The following is a 22897-nucleotide window of genomic DNA, read 5'->3' on the forward strand; positions in this document are numbered from 1 at the left end:
CTAGATAGCCAAGGTGTCTCAGATGGTCCCAGGTACCTTGATGTAGGCAAATTAGTTGTGACTCAAGTGTCTGGAGCTCTTTAAAGAACTGATGAAACTTCGTGTGTGCAGGGCAACCATTATCTGAAATGCCACAGTTTGGTGGTAACAAAGGAAAGCAGTGCTGTGAGCAGGCAGGATGGCATCGCTCCCTCAAAGTCAATATTTACAAGAGATTGCCTGATGGGAGTGCAGATCTTCTCCATCCTCAGACTAATCAAGAGCCAAAGGAAGCAGGTCAATGTTTCTAATATTCAGCTCTCCCCTATTGCTTTATGTCCACATTTCTGCATAGTGAGGAGACCTTTTCAGCAGTAATGAGATCTCAGCATCCTTTTCAATTATATTGTGGCCAGAGAAAGCTGTTGAATAAATGCATTTTTATTTTCAGGCTCACCATTTTTACCTGTATTTATCACAACAGCTCCTGCAATCACAGCCGTGAGGTTTGTTTTTCATAATTATCTTCTACCAGAGTGTCTCACTTACTTGCCTCTTGCTTAAAAAGCAAAACTCTTCCTGCTAACAGACCATAGTACTTCAGGAAGATATTGGTAATTTGTAGACTGCCATTTTACATTTATGGATGTTATCAGTGCAAGCACAACCCATAGTGTGTAATCAATCCTTGGTTAAAAAAAAAAAAATACATATATATATGCATTTTGTCTCCGTTAGGAAAGAAAAAAGAAGAAGAAGGGCAGTCTATGGCCAAAAACATGTTCAAGAGTGTTTAAAAGTACTTTGAAGATCTCCGAGGAAGAAGGAAGACTTCTAAATGGTGTTTCTTCTGCTGACATGCCCTTTAGCATGTATCCATATGCCTCTCAGCACAACAGGACCCCATTCCTAACTGAAATCCCTCAGTATCATATAAAAGAAGAACCAATTTAGAATAAATTGCACAGCCAGTTCAGATAAAAGTCACACATTAAAAGTTACAGTGAAACAATCATTTGTCAGTACTTTGGAAACCAACTCTTGTTTAAAGTATATTGATTATAAGCATTTAAACTCTTCATTATGATCATTTAAGCCATTATCTTTTTTTCTGTCTATGGCATTACGTACTATGAGAAGTAAATGAGGTGAACTCTTGAGGCGTCCTCTAACTTTGGAGGAGTTTTATCATTCTCTGAGAATATACCAGCTGTATTTCATTTCTCTAGAGGATTCTACTCTTGAGAAAACGGTTAAAAATTTTCCAACATAATCGGGCTTTCACTGGAAAATTAAGAGTTCATTTAAATAATTTTTTTCACATAAAGTGTCTTTTTATGTAGAAATTTTCAACTTTACATTGTAAATGGAAGAACTTCAAACCTGAGAACTTCACTTTTCAACACAAACAAAAATCATTTATATTAACAATTAAATATCTTTGGGGGAAAAAAAATCTGCCCATTTTCAGCTTTAGAAAAAGGAAATACAAAATATATATGGGCAAAATGCTGTTTTCTGATAGTTCCAGTGCTGAACTCCCTAGTGCAGTTAATGGACCTGATCATAAGGTATTTGTTCAGTATTCTCTTGGGAATTTCTCCAGTGTTACACATGCAAACGTTACATATCAGAATATTAAGGTTTTGAAACTTTGAATATGACTTCTTGGAAACAGTATTCACTCAATATCTATCAGCCTGTGCAACAAACTTCCTCCTTGGTTATCATCAAATGATGAATGCTCTTGCAGACTTTCTCAAGCTGTGGAATGGAATAATACTGTGAGGAACATTTTTTTCTGTGAAGTAGTTTTTTCATACAGCTATGCCAAAGCTGAGCTACTTCTTCTATATACAAGAGATACTGCACAGGCAGTATTTCTGCTTTTGCTGATCCAGCAAGAAAGACAAGCAAAATGGCTCTCCTGGGTTTGCATCTGTCCAAAAGCAGCGGGGAATGTAAGGATAGGTCTCCTGTGCTTTGAGAAAGGAAGTTTCTGTTGGAGCTTGTATGCTGCAGCCAAACTTAATTAACAGTTCAAAAGCAACTTAGAAAATTATTAGTGGGATTTTTCAAAAGCTTAGCTCTGCAGAAATCCATTTCTACCCACAAGATTTTGGACAAATTTGCACATACACAAGATACAGACATTAGAGAATCAGGATTTTTTGAGTTGGAGGGGACCCTTTATGATCATCTAGTCCAACTTCCCTACAATGAGCAGGGACACCTACAGCTCCCTCACATTGTTCAGAACTTGGTCCAGCCTGGCCTTGAAAGTCTCCAGGGATTGGATTTCTACCGTCTTTCAGGCATCCTGTCCCAGTACCTCACCACTCCTATTGTAAAAAAAAATATTCCTCATATCCAATCTAAATCTTTCCTCCCTTAGTTTGAAACCATTACCCTTTGTTCTATCACAGCAGACTCTGCTGAAGGATCTGTCCCTTCTTTCTTACAGCCCCCCCTTTAGATACTGAAAGGCCACTCTCCCCAGAGCCTTCTCTACTCCAGCCTAAACAACCCCAGCTCTCTCAGTTGTTGTCATAGGGGAGGTTTTCCATCCTTTGGATCATTTTTTGGCCCTCCTCTTGATGTGCCCCAACAGGTCCATGTCTCTCCTGCACTGAGAACTCCACATCTGGATGCAGTACTCCAGGTGAAGCCTCATCAGCACACAGTAGAGGGGCAGGATCACCTCCCTTGCCCTGCTGGCCACACTTCTTTTGACGAAGCCCAGGATATGGTGGGCATTCTGGGCTGTGAGGGCACATTGCTGGCTCATGTCCAGAAAATCTTTTTTGGCAGGACCATGCTCAACCACAACAACAATAAAACTGCCACTGCCCAACAGTTACCTCAGCTTTTATAGGTACCTACTACAATGGATCAACATACTCACCTATGGCACCTACAACAGAAAGCCACTGAAAAAAGAGCCAGACGTGCATACATACACACGCAACAAAATTTTGAGAAAATTCACATACTATTCCATGTCAGTAATATGCACTTGAACTGGTTTTTCAGATGTGCACGTGCTAAGAATGAAAGCAACTATTTTCAGCTGCTGAATATGCTGAATTGGTAGAACGGGGCTTTATCGAAGAGGTGTCGGAGAATTTGGTGATTGTCACCTGTAGATTAAGCACAGTGAAAAGGCACCGTAAGTCTGAACTGTACTCATGTAGCAAGAAGCTCTATGAGTGGACTCATGAGTAGAACAGTGGATTCAAAGTACTTTTCTACACTGTTTGTCTCTCTTGTTGACAGTCAGACTCTCAGTAAAGGGATAGCAGATTCCTACTGGGAGGCATAAGGCCTAAGGGCAAGCCCAGTGCACATGACTGCTCCATCTTCATCCTGGCATCTATGGCAATGAGCTTCCAAAAAAGTAAGTCTGGCTCATTTGTTGTGAAAGAAAAGGGGTAAGAGAGCCATGGTCTAACCATTCAACACTATCAGAAGGAAAAAAGAGCATTATAGTTTGCATGTTTTACTGAACAGATATATATGCATATATGAAAGCCAAATCCTATGAGTCTTATTTGAAGCTGTTTCTGAACCAGTAGATCCACCACTTATCTCACTGTGGCTGTGTGACCGCATGCATGCATTGATGCCGCGTTGAAGGATTTGTTTTACATGTCCCTCTGGACACAGGCCTACATTTTTGTTGTAATAATAGTATTTCCTTGTATTGTATAACACATACCATTGGGTATGTGTTGCATACTCAGCACTTAACGCTGAGTATCTAGGATAATATCAAAAGTTACTAAGGGAAGTTTGAAACAAGTAGATGTAGTAATCTGGCAACCAATTTCAGTCTTTTTGTGCAGTGATAGATTTAATAATTTATAAATCAGTGGCATGAACAAAGCAAGAAGCAAAACAGATCTACCTGTTTCAAAAGTGTAAAGACAGTTAACCTTTAAACAGATGGATAATTCCAGACAGCACAGTAAAATTAATAGAGCCTAAACTGTAGGTCTCAAAGCTGCAGAATACATCTTGGGAGACCATGTTTTTGAGATCATCATAAATCAGTTTTTTCCTTATCAGTCCCTTATGCATAAATCCACTACAAGCCCTGCTAGATTATGAATATGTATGTCATGACATGACAACTGATCCAATACTCTAGCATCAGAAGTCCTGTGATCTTATTGCTTATACCAAACCATCAGCTTTTTCACGTTATGCAGAAATACCGCAACAACAGCATGAAGGCTAGATTGGGAAAAGGTAAGATGAGGAGATTTTCTGCAGAGAGTACTTTAGCAAATGAAAGTGCGGAATCTCTTCAGAAATCCCATTTCCATCTTTGCATTATTCGCAATTCTTGTCCTCATTAAATCAGATATTTTCAGAGATGTTTCAGTTTCCCAAACCAAAACCTTTCAGCTTTAGGGAGAGGCAGGAGGCAGACTGTGAACTACTAGTAACTTGACGGCCTGTTATGCCTTCATGAACATATACCGTACCCATACAAAACAACAAAGCTGACCATACTCTGAGATGGCTTAAACATACACCCCACACGCACACGCTTATGCTGACCAGCAACAAAAATTACTAGAAAATGTATTACTTTGTTATTCCTTAAAAAAGCACTATTCACAACACATTTGATACTAGGATACATTTATAAATATGGGATGTGATCAAAAAACAAATGAGAATGAGGGTTGGGATGGAAGTGAAGCTCAAAGGGGGATGTTACATAGCTGCCAGGCTCAGATATGCCAGTCCCTGAGAGACTCTTTCATTAGCAATAGGGAAGATGCTGGCTGTGGAATAAACATGAAACTTGATCTGATGATCTCTTGCCTTGATACCACATAGGCCGCTGCTAATTATGAAGCTGCCTGACAAGCAAATAGTGCTCCGTATTTCCAACAACAGACAAAATCAGCCAATTTGTCATTTTAATGCCTGATATAACTTTGAATTTTCATAAAAGCGGCATCGAAATGAAGAACAGAGATTCCGGTTGAAAAATAGGAGAACATATTTCTCTTGATTCCCAAAGTTCTTTGTATTTTTCTCTCATCCCACAATGCTTCTTCAACTCTGATCTCTGCGGAGATTACTTTCAGGGCTCCCTTAATTGCATGGACATGGAGGTTTCCAGAATAACAGCAAGGCAGGGCACTCCAGTGAAACCAGAGCAATGCAACACTGGTGCAAATCTGCTGTGCATTGAAAACAACTGGAATTAGGCCTTCATTTTAATTTACTCCCATCCTGCATAAGAAGTGAGTCTTTACATGAACAAAGGCAGAGATGAGGAGCTGGAACCAGATTTGCACCCACTTGAACTTTAAGCAAAGGGGTATTAGACAGCAACAAAAGGGAATTTTTTGGTCCTCCATATTCAGCACGGACAGCATTGATCACAAAGAGACAAAGACAGCGTGAAGAGAAGCAGTGCAATACTAGAGGTGGTTTGCTCATGTTACACACAGAAAACTTATTTGAACAGACATATGCTGAACAGAATATACAACACAAAGCTTCTAAGCTATATGTGACCCACTTCTGCAGATATCTACAGCCTGTGAGTATTCAGTATCACATTAACATAAATGCCATTAAGTTTTGGCCCTGTATCATCTTTATTTTTTTTATAGATACATAATTATCAAAAAGAGGCTGTTAAGTTTTTATAGACTTTAAATATAGTCTATCAGTTCCTTCTATCTTGCTTTGCTTAAGGATTCACCCCGCAGAACAATTGTGTGGCTGCCACATTGTTCTGCTCTACAAAAAAAGAAATGTACTTCTGCTTCATGGAGGAAGAAGAGGGACGTTCACCACAGCCTGCCAGGTACACAGGCACTGGGAACACAGCAATGGATACCAGCTCACTGCAGGCCAGGCAGGGGCATCTCCAGCCCTTTAGTTTAAGAAAGCTTGGCGCCTACTTTTTAATGTATGTTATAGCCTCAATAGTTCTGCAACACCATAAAAATAATAAAGAGCAATGTCCCATGGCCAGGAACAGAAGTGATTTCTACCAGGATTTATGCATTCAGTGTAATTAATTCTTATTTTTCAGCCTTTTTTAAGCCAGAAGTGGTTACTTAGTTCAACTTAGTTCAAGAGGACAAATTACTTTTTTTTCTTTTTGAAAAAAGTGAATTTACTGTTTCATCTGTTGATGGGACTGAGAGGAACTTTGCGTTGTGTTTAAGTATATTTTTATCTCGTTGTCTTACTTAGAGCTTCCAAAAGAGACACTCAGCTTAATTTTCAAGTGGCCAAAAAGTGAAACAAAGCTATGTAATTTTCACAATTTATTTTATTTGATTTTGTAGTTTTCCCCACAAAATGGGGACAACATACATTGGTATGATATGGCATTGATATGGGCAGCAAATCCTTCCTGGGAAAAAAATGATATGTTTGTTGTGTATAAAATAACAAAGTATTTTATTGTTATCTTTCCTGCTGGGTTTAGTAGCTGAAATACCTCAGTGTTTTCACTGAGCACTACCATGTTTACAATACAAATAAAGCCCTACGGGAGTCTCATTTGATTTCATTGCACTGTTCGTAAATTAACAAGAAATGGAGACTGCTCTGAATGGCAGGGACAAAGAGAAGATACATACAGACTGGGAACTCAGTAACGGTGAAAAGAAAGTGGTCTTTGATGACAAAACAAATCCCTAACCAGTAACTGCTGGTTGCACCAAGGCCACTTCCAATGAGGGGTCATGGTGTGGTCTGTAAGACTACGGCACTGCTGCAGACAATGACTGAGGTTAAATCCTGCTGTTGAAGTCCCATTTTATTAATTGCACTTTTTATTCCTTTCTGTGGAAGGGACTGAAAGCAGTAGAGAGCAGCTGCTTCAAAGTGCTGTACTTTCATTGGTTTTGTAATGATATATTTTAACTGTTTAATCAATGTTGCAGTGGCAATACAACAACATTGACTCCACTGATTGGAAATAACATTGCTTAGCCAATGCTCTGGTCTTAATGAAACTGGAGGCCTGTCATGAGGGGACAGGCACAGATCATCAGCACCAGGCTTGCTGTACATTTGCTGTACAACTCCACTGGGCAAAACCAACAAAACAGCACCTTGTTAACCCATGTTTCTTAACCAGCTAGTACCTGAAGAGAACTTCTAAGGAGGCTGAAGTCTGCCAATGGTATTCCCAATTATCAACAACTTTAATACTTTGCTATTTAAGACTCTGATAAAGCAGTCTTGTATACTTTGGTTTGGATTTGTTCTATTTGAAAAATTCTCTTACCATTTTGTGACATTTTCTTAAACACAGTTAAGTCCCCTCTTCAGAATGTCTGCATGAGCAACTACTGCAATTCTTCATAGAGCCACCACAGGAGGTGAACATGCTCTCCGCTTAAGTATATGCTGAATTGGGGTATGAATGGCAAAAACACACAATTGTATAAGACCTAGCTGTGAATCTTTCCGTAGAGATAGGATGTGGCCTCATCATTTCTGTTAGTTCCCCCAACAATTTGTTCATGCAATGGAAATCTCAGGAAAAAAAAAGCTGGAGACACAGCCAGCCACTCCATATATGTGAGTTACAACAGACACTTAACTGCTTCTCCTTATGTATTTTATTTTTGCTTTCACTTGGCTTTAATCCTCCCAGAGCTTTGGCAGGTTGAAGAATTAGAGGGTTAACATAAATGTTTGGTGCGAAACAGAACTGAGAAATTTGAGGTGAATTATTTATTCAACTAATTTAGCTCTCTTTCCTGTTAATGAATTTGTTGCTTTTTTATAAATGCCTTTTTTATTTTGCCTTGTTTGACAAACATTTTGTATGAATATGTTTCAGCTGGTAGCTGAGCTTGTATTGCTCTCCCACTCATTGATCATGAGGAACTAGGAACTAGTTACCCAGGATTCTCAGTGCCACTGCTGACCCCAGACTGAGTGACCAATGCTTTTCCAATAGCTTTCTGGTAGGTGATAGGACTGAGATTTAGGCAGAAAAAGATCTAATTCTTGCTTTCTTTTCAGCTGCTGCTTTCTTGCTTTCACAACATGTTAGGATAGGCTACATCTTCATAAGTAAAACAATTATCTGGGGGTATATTTATGAGCTATTTCACCATAAACTCAGCTTGGGTTTGGACCGGCCGGAGTTGTTTTCAAGCATACTACCTTGGCCAGTGTTTTTGCAACATTTCAACAAATTAAAGAATATGAGCAGAGAGATACAGCTGCTCAAAAGCTACAAACATGAAGTAATTTTAAAGCCTTTGACAGAAGCAGAAAGGCAAGAATTTGTGATAAAGACACAGCTGCAAACAGCTTCAAGCCTTGAAATAACACAAGGAACGTGTATCAATTTCTGTCACTATGAGCGCTGACTGGTAAAACTTAATATCAGCCTTCCCTCCCTGGTGAAGGAGAGATGACATTTCCATCATATTGATCTCAGCCCAGGCTGTGTCAGAGGAGAAGGGCAGAACAACCAAGGCTCACCTGCATTGGCTTCTCCTTGGCCACTATGCATTGGGTCCCAGGAAGCTGGGCTAAGAGAAAGCTCTAGAGGAACCACACGTGGCACTGAAAAAGAGAAACAAGATTACAGAGGGAAAATGGGCTTAGCCATACTTGTAGGATCATCCAAGGCACTCACCATGGGGAAATTTTTATATTTGCACATATCTACCTTGGGAAAAGTTGTAGTAACTGAACTCCTTTGACTTCTACTAGAAGAAAAAAAAACACAAAAACCACTTTTTAAGGGCAACTAAATGCAGATGATCTTAAATGCAGGCAAGAGTAAAATTCTCATCAGGAGCACAGCTTTTGCTCTTCATGGGATACATTCAGAGGCTTAAGGTCCAGCAGGCCATACTTAACAGCACTTTTTTAATTGCATTGCTGTGTTTATCACATACATATTATCAAAGCTGCTGGCACAATTATTTTTTATTTTCTTCCTGCAAGTTGATGATGTGTGAATGAAAGTGCTTCAGTGTTTTCAACACTGTCCAAGTCATGAAACAAAAGACAAAAATATTTGCAGCACTTAAATTGAGGAAGGATGTGAAGCTGTTCATAAACATGTGTCTTTAATTTTGTTTTTGTCATACATTCCTTACACTTTACAGGGCAAATTTATTTGCAGAGTTAAATTGTGAAAAGACACATAACTAGATAGTCAAGGAGTTGGGAGGGGCTGCCACAAATTTCTCATTTAGTTCCTTCTTCAAGAACTCCTGTCAGGGTCCTCATCAAGCTCCTTCAAACTGAAGACTCAAAAGCTCTGGGCAGAGTCAAATGTAGGGATAGTACCATATCCCATAGATAACAATGATTCTTTTTCTTCACTGAAATATTTTGGCTCTATCAAAAAAAAAAAAAAAAAAAAGAAAATTTTTGGTTTCCTTCACAAAAAGAAAACATTGGAAATTCTCATTTTATAGTGAAGAAAATGTTTATTTTAAGTAAAATGAAATGTTTTACTTGGCTTCAATTTAATTTTTTCAGATTTTTTCCCCATTTTCCTAGGAAACTAAAAAATGTTGTTTCAGATCAAGTACAGAGACACTTTCCCTCCAATATTTCAATGCAGCCAGCCAACTGAAAAGTCAGTTATGCATACAGCTTTTGATAAAAGTAGCAACTTTTGGCTTTGCTATGCTACGTAGTGAAAAAAACGGGAGAGATTTCATTTTTCCTTCATGCAGGCAGGAAATGGCAATATGATTTTCCACTCCTTTAGCTAGAGACTGCTGACTGAGATAGGCTGAGAAATAGACTTGCACAAGCCATGTTAGAAATACCATCCCACAAGGAGTAGAGGTGACAGGCTGCATCAGTACAGAAGGTCATCTACAAGCAAGAAAAGGAGAGCTAACGAAAGAGGCTGGTGAGAGGAGAGCAAATGGACTGAGAACCTATAAAGAGAATGGTGGTGTGGACAAGATGGCTGCTGGGAGCTTTTCTGCAGCAGGGCCCAGAGAGGCCAGGCTGGTGCTCCAGGCTGGAAAACTCCTTTTCTTGCCATGTTGAGGGCATCAACATATGCCCTTGCTAAACCCAAGTGCCCTCAGCAGCTTGAATATGAACTAAGGGTAGGGAAGCATCCACGTACAGGATAGTGGCAGGAAATTTAATGTTTTGGAGGCCCTGATGGAAACTGTAAGCCCCTGCTGTTCCTTAGGGAATCTTTCCAGTGTTTGCAACTGTTTTCCTCAATGCTCGCAGTTATCCTTGATTTCCTTAAAAGCCTGCTATACACACAGAATCAGGGAATTGGAGAATCATTAAGTCTGGAACGACTACTAAGACCAACTTGTCCAACCACCAGCACACACCTGCAAATGCTCTAGACCACGTCCCTCAGTGTCACATCCACACATTCCTTGAACACCTCCAGGGACGATGACTCCACCACCTCTCTGGACAGCCTGTGCCACTGCCTCGTCACTCTTTATAAGAAGTTTTACCCAATATGCAGCCTGAACCTCCCCGGATGCAACATTGAATGAAAAGGCCATTCCTTTTCACCCTATTGCTGTTATCTAGAAGAGGCCAACCCCCACTCAATATTACCTCCTTTCAGATCACTAAAGAGACCAATAAGATCTCCCCTGAGCCTCTCTTCTCCAAATTGAAGAATCCCAGTTCCCCCAGCTGTTCCCCATAAGACTTGTGCTCCAGACCTCTCACCAGATTTGTTGCCCTTCTCTGGACTCGCACAAAGAGAAGGAACTCACTGCCTGAAAAATGGAAAGGAATAGAGAAGACAAGGCTGTTCCAGGCTGTGTTGTTTCCCCAGGAGTCCAAATCTATGCAGGATAGATTTTTTTACCCAAACTTAATTTCTGAATTATGTTGTTTAACATGCTGCAAAAATTCAAGTCTCTCTCTATCGTACCACTATAATGAATATGTAGAGTACAATATTTGCATTAATTTAGGAAGAGACCATTGAGCTGATGAAGCCTAGCACAACTCATGAAAATACCTAAAAAGGAAAAGTTATAATTTTTTTCCTGCCCTGGATAAAATAAGCATATTTTCCTAGGCATGGTCTGCTTTTCATTCCTCCCTGTAGAACAAAAGCATTTCCCCCATCCAGTGTACAGGACCCACTGAAGTGAATGGGGTGTGTGTTTGCTTTGTTTTTCTTATTAAATATAGATTTGTGGTCAATCAGGAGTTGTAAAAATATTACTGAGGTGGTTACAGCCAATAATATTTCCCTTTGATAATTTTATGGCTCTGTGGTCAAGACATGAGTGTCTGGAGTGTGAAAGGAAGCAGGATCTGATTCTGCATGCCATTACCAACTTGCTAGTAATTAAAAAAAATGAAAAGTCAACAAAAAAAATGCAGCATATTCACACTGTGGCTTCTGCTGCAGCAATCACAGCCAGCCACACAGATTTGCAGAATAGGTCCTCACAACTGGCACTACTTTCTCTCCTGTCTACCCCTTTATCTTTGCAATCATTGATTTTCACGGAGTCACAGCATGGCTGAAGTGAATCAGGTCCCATCCCTGATCCAGCAGGGCCACTCAGGGTGCCCAGGCCCATGGCCAGGTAGTGGCTGGAGATTGCCAAGGAGGAGACTCCACAGCCTCTGGGCAGCCTGTGCCAGTGTTCCATGCAACTAGGAGCTTTCCCCAACATGTGAGAAGCTATCACTGGAGATGTGTATCATTGTATGAACACTGTTTTATCACACACATCTGGCTTAGACAAGCAAATACCATGTCAGGATGAGAGCATTCTTGGTTATGGGGAACTCCCCTTGAGGACAAGGAGGCATCCTGACTGTGGTTCCTCATCTGCTATCAGAGATGACAGAGGGGACATGGACCACATTAGGACCCAGCGCTGCTAATTTAAGAGCAGGAAGCAATATCCACAAGGGAATTAGCAAGGGTTGCTTCTTTCCAGCTGTCTCAGCAGGGAACAGTCAAAGGTCTGAAGATGGGCTTTTGAGTCTCCTACAAAACAGAATAAAGTGGGTGCTACCCTTTAGGAGACAGTCAAGCCAGTTAGTTATCCAAGACTGTCAGCTCCCCCCTCATCCTCTGCCTGTGAAAACAGATGTTGAGTAGGTCAGACCTGACAAGGTGCTTAGCTGACAAAACATGGCCCAAACCATACTATTTTCCAACACCTGTTCCTTCCATCAGCTCCATGGCTGCCACGCATAGAACCTGGGGTTCATGCTCCAGGTTGTTCAAAATGGACTACTTGTCTACAATGTGGAAGGAATTCTGAATCATCCAGACAAAAAATGAATCAAAATCTCAACCTCATTGTAATGACTCGAAGACATCGTCGTGTGAAACATAGAGAGGCTCTGCATGAGAAGCATTTCACGAAGACCTAAGTGGCCAGACATCAGGCAGCAGTATTATTCTTAAACCATCAGCCTCAGGTATCAGGTGAGGATGCTTTTTTGCCCTTCCTTCACATTCTGGGGAGGACAAATGAAATCCTGGTTACTCCCATAAATGACTTTCTCCTGTTTAGTAGGATATAGGAGATGAGTAACCACTGCTACGCAATTTGTCTCTGCAATTGTTAAGGATTGCATATATAATGACACAATGCATATCAATGCCAGTATGAATACAAAGTACAAGAAAGAAAGAAAAGATTTCAGTCCTTTCTGAATATTTTCGTGCAATGTCTAAACGCAACATTTTGAAATACAAAGGTACAGCTTTTTTTTTGTTTGTTTCCTTTTTTTCATTTTTTTTCCTCTTCTATGGGGGGAATGAGGCAATAATTATTCTCCCCATCTTTTTTCCAGAAATAATGTATTAAAAAAAAAAAGTGCCAGCATCTTTTCCTCCCACACACTTTTTCTGGTTTTACTCCCCTTTAGGTTTTTGGTGGAAATAAAATAGAATCCACTTACAGAAATGAGAGAAAATTTTGATTTGTCAGTTGAAAAAAACTGTTAACACTTGCAGAAAATTATATAGGCATTTTCTATTTCGTATTTTTTATCAAAACTCAGGATATTCTGAAGAAGATGAAGTGTTATTCTGAAGTATTTCAGTTTGTCAGCTTACTATTTTTCAACAAATACTTTTTCAGTCAGAAATTGTCAATCTCCCTTTCTTGACAGATCTTTCTCTAACTCCCTTTAACCATCATTGGCATCAGGCAGCTCCTGGGCCCACAGTGAAATTTTTTTTTTCTGACAACAATTTTCAACTACTTCGGCCTTTTCCCCATCTCCACACCCAACTTTCCCAGTGAGGGTAAGAGAGGGATCCATCACACATCTCATCTGAGCACCTTTCTGGAGCAGGAGAGTTCCCTGCTCCAGAAAAAATTCCCAGTTTTGCAGGGAATTTATGATAGCCAAAGGTGACTTGAGACCAGGGATGGATTGCCTTCTTCAGCAATTATGGAAACATTTCTTGCAGGTTTGCTTATTTGGTTTTGTTTTGCTGTGGCTTTTTTTTTTTTTTCCTGATATTGTTATTTTTCCCTGAAGCACAAATATGGATTTATCTGGATGTTAATATCTTCCACAAATTAAATGATGTCTCATTGTGGGGGCAAGAAGGGGAGCATGTGCAAGATTAGTTAATAGGTCTCCCATCTGTACTGTCTATGATCTGATGATAAGCATACCTAGAAACGCAGGAAACAATTCACAAAAGCAATCAGATAATGAGGAATATTATTCTCAGAAGGTCCTTCCTGTGTTTGAACAGGGGGAACAAATTAAAAGCTTAGGTTGTGTGGTAGCTTGGAAATAGTGCACATGGTGGCTAAGACTCTTATCAGACTCAGCACTGAAATAACATTTTCTGCTAAAGAGCTTGAAGAAATATGCTACAAAATTATTAATAATGCATTAAAATTTGCAAGAGCATGAAGGCAGTGATAGTAGAGCTGCACACTCACAGAGTCTAAAGTGGAAGGGAAGAGGCTGTGGCTTCCAGTTACAGCTCCTGCCAGCATTAAAGTAAGAAGTGATCCCTGAGATTTGCTGCAGATAGCACCATACCGAGTGGTGTTTGCAGCAGAGCAATCTTTCCCCCAGTCTTTGAGAAGGACTGTCACCCAGCCCCTGGAAAAGCTCCCCATGGCTGGGCTGTCAGACTTGTCTTCAAACCCAAGGGGAGTAATATGATGATTCTGACAGGTGATATTCAGCAGTGATGCATCAAAAGGTGATCTTCAGGCACCACTCATTGTTTGCTCCATGGAGGAAACCAGGCACACCAGTGTGTGAGCCAGATCCCCAAATAGCAACATCCCAAGGCTACGATTTGGGTTTGTAATATCCCCTTTAGAAAATGTCACCATAGCTTGGTAGGGTGTTGGGGTTCCTGCTGAGAGTGATGTGCTAATATCTGGTTTCTCCATTTCCCTCCAGCCTGTAATTTGTCCTTCTAGCATGGCTTCAGTGAAGCCTTTATGCTCAACACATGTATGCTCCAGGTACATGAGAAATCATACTGAAGTCCTATGGAGATCCAAGCAGAGATGTGTGCCCCAACAGCTTGTGCTAACAAAGAATCACAGAATGGTTTGGATTGGAAAGGATCTCAAAGCCCACCCAGCCCCGCCCCCCACCATGTGCAGGGCTGCCCCCCACCAGCTCAGCTGGACCCATCCAACCTGGCCTTGAGCACTTCCAGGGATGGGGCACCACAACTTCACCGGGAAGCTGTGCCAGATCCTCAACGGTCTCTCAGTAAAGAATTTCTGCCTAACATCTCCTCTCTTTTAGTTTAAAACCATTCTGCCTTGTCCTGTCTCTACCAGACCACGTAAGAAGTTGGTCTCCCTTCTGGGTATAAGCTTCCCTGAAGTACTGGAAAGCCACAGTAAGGTCTCCTTGGAGCTGTCTCTTCTCCAAGTTGAACAGCACCTACTCTTGGCCTGTCATCATAGGAGAGGTGCTCCAACCCTTTGATCATTCTCACAGCCTCCTCTGGACCCACTCCAGCAGGGACATGTTTTATATTATATGATATCTATCAGGAATTTGGGTCCCATGAGATGGAAAACTCACCCTCTGCTATTGGCCCATGCCTCTACTATTGGCCTTAAAAAGCCAATCTTCGTGCTTTATTAATAAACATGTAGATACCCCATTAGTATTTTACTGAGCATTATTCCATCTCATCTGAGTTGCATTCTGACACTATTTGAAAAGTATGTGCTCTGTATAATCAATGGATATGAAGATGTTACAGTGTATAACCAATGGATATTAAGATGTTACAATCACAAAATAAACAAGAGAATTAGGCAAAATAGATTATGATAACAAAAGAGAATAAATGGAAGGCTTACCCTTATGCTGGACTCACCCACAAAACACCAGAAGAAGGGATCTCCAGGCAAGATCCTTCCCCACTGGTAGCCAGCTCTTAAATAGCTCTAGGAGCCAGGCTCCACCCCTACCGGCAGCACAGCTGAATTGCCTTCACCTGTGCTCCTCTGGCTGACTCATGGCTCGCCTCAGGTGATCAATCAGAGGTTCAGGTCATGACTCAGCAGTTCCCATACAGTGCCCTTTGCCAAAGACTTCTTTTTTTTCAGTGTCATAATATTTCCAACCATGTGATAATACTGTGCAAGAGAAAAAAACCAGGTGACCTCCTAGAAGCCTGAATAATGGAAAAGTGCCTTTGAACAAGACAGGAAAAAAAAAAAAAAAAGTAGAAAGAAAACCACCAAGAAAACAAAAACATACAAAACAAAATAAAAACCCACTGTTTTCCAGGTATGATCCAGATCTGTTATACACAGCAAAGTTGGTCAGTATAAATCTTTATTTTGTGTTTCAGAAGGTATGCAATAGAAAACCCATTCTAACAATAAATGCTAGTCACCTGAGGTCTATAGCTTGTTTTGTAGCTCAGAAAAAAAAGCCTCTGTTCACCCCTGGCCAACCAAGTTGCATTTTCTGCTATTATTAATGCATTGCAAGGTTTTTTTTTCATATCAATTTGAAATTATACATCTGGGAAATCCCAGTACAACGGCAGTCAATGCTTTGTTTCTCTGTGTGGCCCTTTGCAATTACTAGAATGTGCAAATATAATTTAGCACAGGTAAAATTCAATCAGTCACCCTAAGCACAAAGAAATCTCCATCTCCCAGAAAAAAACCCAGAGAGTGTTTCCCTGCAAATGGCACAGGGGAGCTGTAAGAGTTTCTAAAACAAATTTATTAGAATATTTAAATTCAAGTTGTAATGGGAAATTTAGCTCAATAGGTGAGGTGGCAGCGTGCTGGAACCCGAGCGACGCAGACAGCAAGATTTCCAAGCCCACAGCTTGCTCAGACTGCAACACTGCTCAAGATCTCAGAAGGGGATTGCAAAGTCCCAGCACACAGACTGCTTCCAGAGCAAAGCTTCTGAGTTCAAACAGGGCCAGGACACCAAGGAGCAGGAATAGAACAAACCTCCACAGAAGAGGGCCAGCAAAGGCACTACAGCAGATGGGAGAGCATGTCCTTGGCCATTACCATCTCCAGTGTGGCAGTTTCAAAGGGAAGTGGCTGAGGTCTGGGCAGCGGCAGCCCCACAGCTTGGTGACCACTCCTGGTGCCATGGTGGGGCAGGACAGAGGTATGGCAAATTGTGGAATTGCAGAATCACAGAATGGTTTGGGTTGAAAGGGACCCCAAAGCCCACTCAGCTCCATCCTCCACATGGGTAGGGCTGCCCCAAATCAGCTCAGCTGCCCAGGACCCCATCCTACCCGGCCTTGAGCGCCAGCAGCTCAGGGGCACCATAGCTTCCCTGGGCAGCTGTGCCAGTGCCTCAACAGTCTCTCAGTAAAGAATTTCTGCCTAACATCTCACCTAACATCTCCTCTCTTTTAGTTTAAAGCCATTCCCTCTTGTCCAAATGCACCGTGCACAGACAACATGGAGATGGCCACTGATGTGGCTGGAAATCAGGTATAGGTTGTGGCTCGGTAGCTTTTCTAAAATTAAGCCTTAATAAGGAGATGCGGCTTTGAGGGAAAAAAATGAGGGGAGGCAAAACCACAAAGCTTCAGGACAGCTGTTTTTACGCTCTTCAAGTGACTTCAGCACCACAACGTTTTGTTCTTCTCCAGCAGCAATCCCCCCCCTTCCACCACCTGCTATGTTCAATGGAAACTTTGTCATCGGCTTCAAAGGACTCAGGATCAGGCCTCAGACGTGTTAATAAGCAACAAGCGTTAGAGTAAGAATTGCATTTACTGTGAGCTGTGGCTGCCTGCAGCGATCACACCACAGCCTGTCATGGATTGCTTTGTGAGGGAAGCCCATGCCCAAAATTGATCAGGGCATGAGAAGAGACAGCTGAGAGATGTTCCTGCTCTGAAGAAATTGGGGAATATGAAGGGGGAAGAAGACAGGAGTCAGCAGCAAGTGGGATTTCTGGAAAACTCTGTGGAGACTCCTGGTACAACTAGTAGAGAGTACCAGGGACGTGATGTGGGAGCTCTCTACTCAGAGCACTGCTGAGGCTGCACCTTCAGTGTTGTATTCAGTTTTGGACTCCTTACTGCAAGAAAGACATCAAGGCCCTGGAGTAGGTCCAGAGAAGGGCAACAAAGCAGTGAGGGGTCTGGAGCACAAGTCTTATGGGGAGCAGCTGGGGGACCTGGGATTGTTCAGTCTGGAGAAGAGGAGGCTCAGGGGAGACTGTATCGCTCTCTACAAAGACCTGAAAAGAAACTGTCATGAAGTGGGGGTCAGCCTCTTCTCCCAGGTAACAGCAGTAGGATGAGAGGGAATGGTCTTAAATTGTATCATGGGATGTTCAGGGTGGATATTAGGAAAAATTCCTTCTCGGAAAGAAAGATGAGGCAGTGGCACAGGCTGCCCAGGGAGGTGGTGGAGTCACCATCTCTGGAGGTGTTCAAGGAAAGTGTGAACGTGGCACTGAAGGATGTGGTCAGTGGGCATGGTGGGGATGGGCTGACAGTTGCACAGGGTGATCTTAGAGGTCTTATCCAACCTTAATGATTCTGCAATTCTGTGAAAGAAAGAAGCAGCAGCCTTGCGCATCCTGAGCTGTCACAGCTAGAATACCAATAGAAAGGGCTCTGTCTTTGGACATACACAAATCCACCACTCCCAGAGCAGCCACTTTGAACATATAAAGCGTTGATGAACAAATTCTTCAGAAAACAGAATAAAATAACTTTCAAAGAAAGTAAAGTAATCTCCTTTGTCACTTCTTCTAGAAGAAGTAATCAGCAGATCAAAATATTTTTGAACACATGCATAAAGAGTTAGATGATAGTATCTAAGGTAAAACTCGAATTTCATTCTGTCCACAAGACTTGCCTTGCTATTGAGGCTAAGGTGACAGTTTTTCTTTCACATCACGGAATCACAGAGCAGACCATGGTGATGTAGCTGGAGAGGTCCAACCAGAAAGAAAAGTGGACTTCTACAAAAAGGGAAGGATGGGAAACCAAAAAGGTACAGGGAAATCAACAGCAGAGATGAGAGATGGCCAGATTTGCTCGTTCCCTGATCTGTAATTCTACCAGAATCCCTTTACCTGTGACTGCAGTTGGGGGTGTTTCTGCGACCCCACACTACCACAACCAAACAAATTCTTTCCCACTCAGCAGTTGAGCGGCTAGCCTGGGCCCCGTTCTAAGTTACTTCCATCATATGATGGGCAGCTTTGAAAAACAGGCCTGGCAATGTTTTTACAACCCTTCTGATCAAAAACTCATCTGCTCGTCTGCCCACTCATTTTTCTGCTGCTCTGGACCTCACTGCCCCTCTCAGTCTTTGTGTCCTTTGCTCCTGGAGCAGTGGCATGCCATTTGGTCAGACTTCCTCCCTTCTTCCTTCTAAATCACTCAGTTGCTTCCTGTTTTTATATCTTGCCCTAAGCCCTTCCCTTGGAGCACAGCTTAGGACTGGCTCTGTAAAGCAGCATCCACACTGTAACATCTGCTTTGGAGCTTTCCAACAAGGCTCCTCAAAATCTCTTACAAAATTTTTTTGGAGGAAGAGGGGGAAGTGCTGTTTACAGTCAGGAGTTAATGATTAATCTGTTCTCAAATTCTTTCTAAGTTCCAGTTTGTTCGGAAATTTAAAAAATGAAAGAAAAAGGTACCTATGCTTACCCTGGAGATCTCACATATTGCTATGACCTCTGCTTACCTCACGGATTGCTTTCTTTTGGGTATGACATTACTCCTGGTGTAGGCTGAGAAGCTGTGCCCTCAGCTCTATGGTAAAAACCTGTTTCCTCTGGAATCAGAGCACCCTGAGGAAGAGAAAGAAAAGCAAGCAAACCCATCAGAACAGAGCCTGGCACATCATAAAGATGCAGCATTGTTATCAGGTATCATTCTAACGCACTTGCTGCTCTACACCGCTAGAAGTTTTACGACCACAGAAACAGCCCACACATACCTGCCGACGTGTGACTAGCCATAGACAGCTCTCAGCGTGTTAGTTTCATCTCGCTCAAGAGACAAACAAGAGATCACAACCGGGGCTGCTGGCACACGCTGATGTGAGCAGCAGCATGGGGTTCTGTCAGGGAGTCAATGCAGCAACCAAACCCAGCGCTCCCCTTCCATGACTTGCAATGCCTGCAAATCTGGCTCAGGAACTGAGCTGCCACCCAGAGACACGCAGCATAGCTGGCCTGAAAACAGCAGATACAAACATTTTGTCCACAGTAGATTCAGAATAAATAAAACAGAGCCAGGCAGTAGAGGCCCAGGGAGAACAAGATCTGTAACAAACAAAATTGAGCTTAAATGCATGAAATCTCCTGTTTTGAGCGGAAAAACATAGGCACGCACCTGAATGCTGATGCTCAGTTGGATCCCACAAACAACACAAGCTGCAGCTAACGCTTACAGCTTTCCTCTGCAACTGCTGCACTGCTGTAACTGGTCAGACACTGTATTTGGGAATCTCTTCAGAGTCCTACTTTTCAATCAAAGTTTAAATTTCCAAGCAAAGGAGTTTATACAGAGCAAGCACCTCATTGTGTCACTGTTTCAGCATGTGAGGCGTGTGGGGTTAGCACTTCCTGGGCAGTGGAAGGAAGGAAAAGCCAAAGAAATAACAGTGAGATTTGGCTTTTTCCAAAGTCTTTTCCAAGAGTTGTCATAACTCTTCTTCTCAGGTACAACCTCCTGCTATAGGAGATCTGGATCTCTGCTGTGGTTCAGTTGCAGGGTGAAATAGCTAGGAATAACACATCAGACCCACAGCAACACAAAGATCCCGCTGATCTCCAAATTCCTGCTATAACTCCTTCTGTTCCCTGCACCTCTGGGGCACAGGTGTCCAATACCACTCGTGTGACTCCTCCCACAGGGCTCATGTGGTCACCCCAAGCACCCCAAGAAGAAGTCCATTTCCACTTCTCGATGTTAAAGAGTTAATCCAGCTGGGTTTCGGGGATCTGGGAAACGAGGCAGATGGGACAGCTACATTTACAAGAACATTTCTTTTGAATCCAAACTGTTTCCCCAAGTGTATTAATATGAATTACCAGGAGATTGTCTCAGGATTTATATATGCAATATTCCAAGAGTGAAAAAAAAAAAAAAAGAAAAGCCTGAGCAGGAAGAGTCACTTTTAAATTAAGATAAATTACTCGAAGTTTCTTTTTAAAATATATGCATGTCCATTGTTTACGATGGTGGAGTTCAGAATGCTGAATGTGTCTGCAGAGAGGATGTACGCCTCCCCTGCACAACTCTTTGCTCCAGTTGTAGGAGAGACAGCCTGATAACAATGCGAGGGAAAAGAGGGTGAGAAGAAAAGTGAAATGTGGAGGAAAGAAAGAGGGAGAGAAGGAGAGAGAAGAAGAGCACGCAGCATTATTGACAATTGCTAATCTTTTGGTGGGTTGAGAGTTTTAGGTGTAAAGTGGAAATTAAATTTTCTCAGGATGTACCACAGTACAGCTCCTCTCCATTTGCATAATCAAATCAAAGGTAAGATTCAGCAGCACGAATGCTCGATCTGCCAGCAAGCTGTTTCCTTCTTAGTGAGAAATAGGGAGAGAAAAAAATCTTTTAGGAAGTTAGCTTTTTCTCATGCAGTTCATATTGTATGTGGCACAGGCAGCAGATATAGAATTTGCTACAGTATATTAGTTTGATAACATTGTAGAGGGTTTCTCATCAAATGCAGAGATGGGGAATTATAGTTCCAAGGCCTAATTTAATAACAAAGTATACCGTTGTTAAAACCATTTTTTTCCTGCGCTGTATAAGCAATGTGTGCATTGTATGAAGAATCTGGGAAGAAAAATTGAAGAATTATGCAGACAAATACTGGTATGTGGCCAGGGCTTAGGAAAACATGTAGCTGCCTCTTGGTGTCCTTATTACCCATAAAAGAACATTTCACATGGTCAGCAGCTCAAATTTATGTGGACCCTTAGGGGTAAATTTTCAGTACAGTGAATAGAACTCACACATGCAATCACGTTATTGTTAATAGGAGTTGTGTGGCTACTTCTTCCACTCTGTGCTAAAAATGTGCCCTGTGCTGCAGAAAGCTAACCATCCCCAGAATGCTCCTGCTGCCATTCTTCTCTTCCATCAGAAGTCCTCTGGGAGCAAAGATGAAGGATAGAAACTTCACTTTCCTTTTCTAATCATCCGGCTACATGCAATAGGGTTTCAAAATCAATTCCAGATATAGCAGAATTTTGGATAAAATCATGAATGACCACAAGGTGCTATGCCCTGGTAAGGTACTTGGCTCTCATAGCTTCAACATCTATAAGAGTTTTGTGATGGTTGGCAACACGATGTCCACATCACTACATCTTCTGCTTGATTACAGGGTTGGATGTGCCTCTCTCTAATGACCGGAAGTACCCACTGTGCAACATGAGCCCATTTTTATACCACAATTTGATCTGCAGCACTCCCCTTCTTCCCCGCCACCCTCCCACCCCCCCCACATCCCAAATAAAATAATACAAAAAAAAAAAAAAAATCAGCAATGCAGGAAGAGCTCTTCTTTGTTAGTGCTGGTTGGACATCATTTTTGAATGGACTTCTTCCATGGAGTGACAGAATGGCTTACTATGTACAAATCAGAGACCACTCTGCACACGCCCTGCAAAGCAATGAGATCCTATCCAGCAGCAGGAAGATCTCACATGGAGGGAAACACTTGGCTGAGGATGTAGTTGATGTTTCAAATACTTTTTGTTCAGTCATCCTGCATATGCATATGCATATGCATATGCATCCATACTGCAGAAACATTCTGCCTGATGGGGGAAGAGTTTCATATCCAAGTTTCCTGAGTGCTTTTCATGGCATTGTCTATAGAGCAGACACTAATTTTATTTGCCACCATTCCATTTCTTTTTAATTAGATACGCTAGTTACTCAGAGCCTTGCTTGGGATTGGTTTCACAGCCCGTCATATTTCTTAGACTATGAAAGGACAATTGGCCATTAATTCAAAGCAGTGCTAATAATGGTGGCTACGGCTACGAGGAGAAACAAATGGGAAGGACTTTGCAAGACCCCTCCACCTTTAACCTTCTTAATACAAATTTAGATTTAAGTTAGACAAACAAAAACATTGGCATCTCAATTACACTATGTATAATCGCACCAGTCCCTTCGGCCTATGTAATGATCAGTTCCTTGCACATAAAGGAAAAACAGAAGACAGAGAGCAGTGAGGCTGGGAAATTACACAGAATCCCATAGACATGTCATTCAGAGAGCAGGCTGCTGTGGGTAGTAATGGGGCTCTGGCTGTCATGCATCTCATGGCCCAAGCCCTGAATATTTTGAGATATTGTCCTTCGAAATAAGCTCACCCACCTTGTGCCCTCCTTACTTCGTTTTCTTCCCCATATACTGTTTGCATGGGAGGTTCCTGCGGGTGTCAATGAAATAGCTGTGCCATATGGCTGCTGCACACAGCAG

The sequence above is a fragment of the Tympanuchus pallidicinctus genome, unplaced genomic scaffold (genome assembly GCF_026119805.1).
Source record: "Tympanuchus pallidicinctus isolate F22 unplaced genomic scaffold, pur_lepc_1.0 scaffold5, whole genome shotgun sequence".
In the NCBI taxonomy this organism is placed as follows: Eukaryota; Metazoa; Chordata; class Aves; order Galliformes; family Phasianidae; genus Tympanuchus; species Tympanuchus pallidicinctus.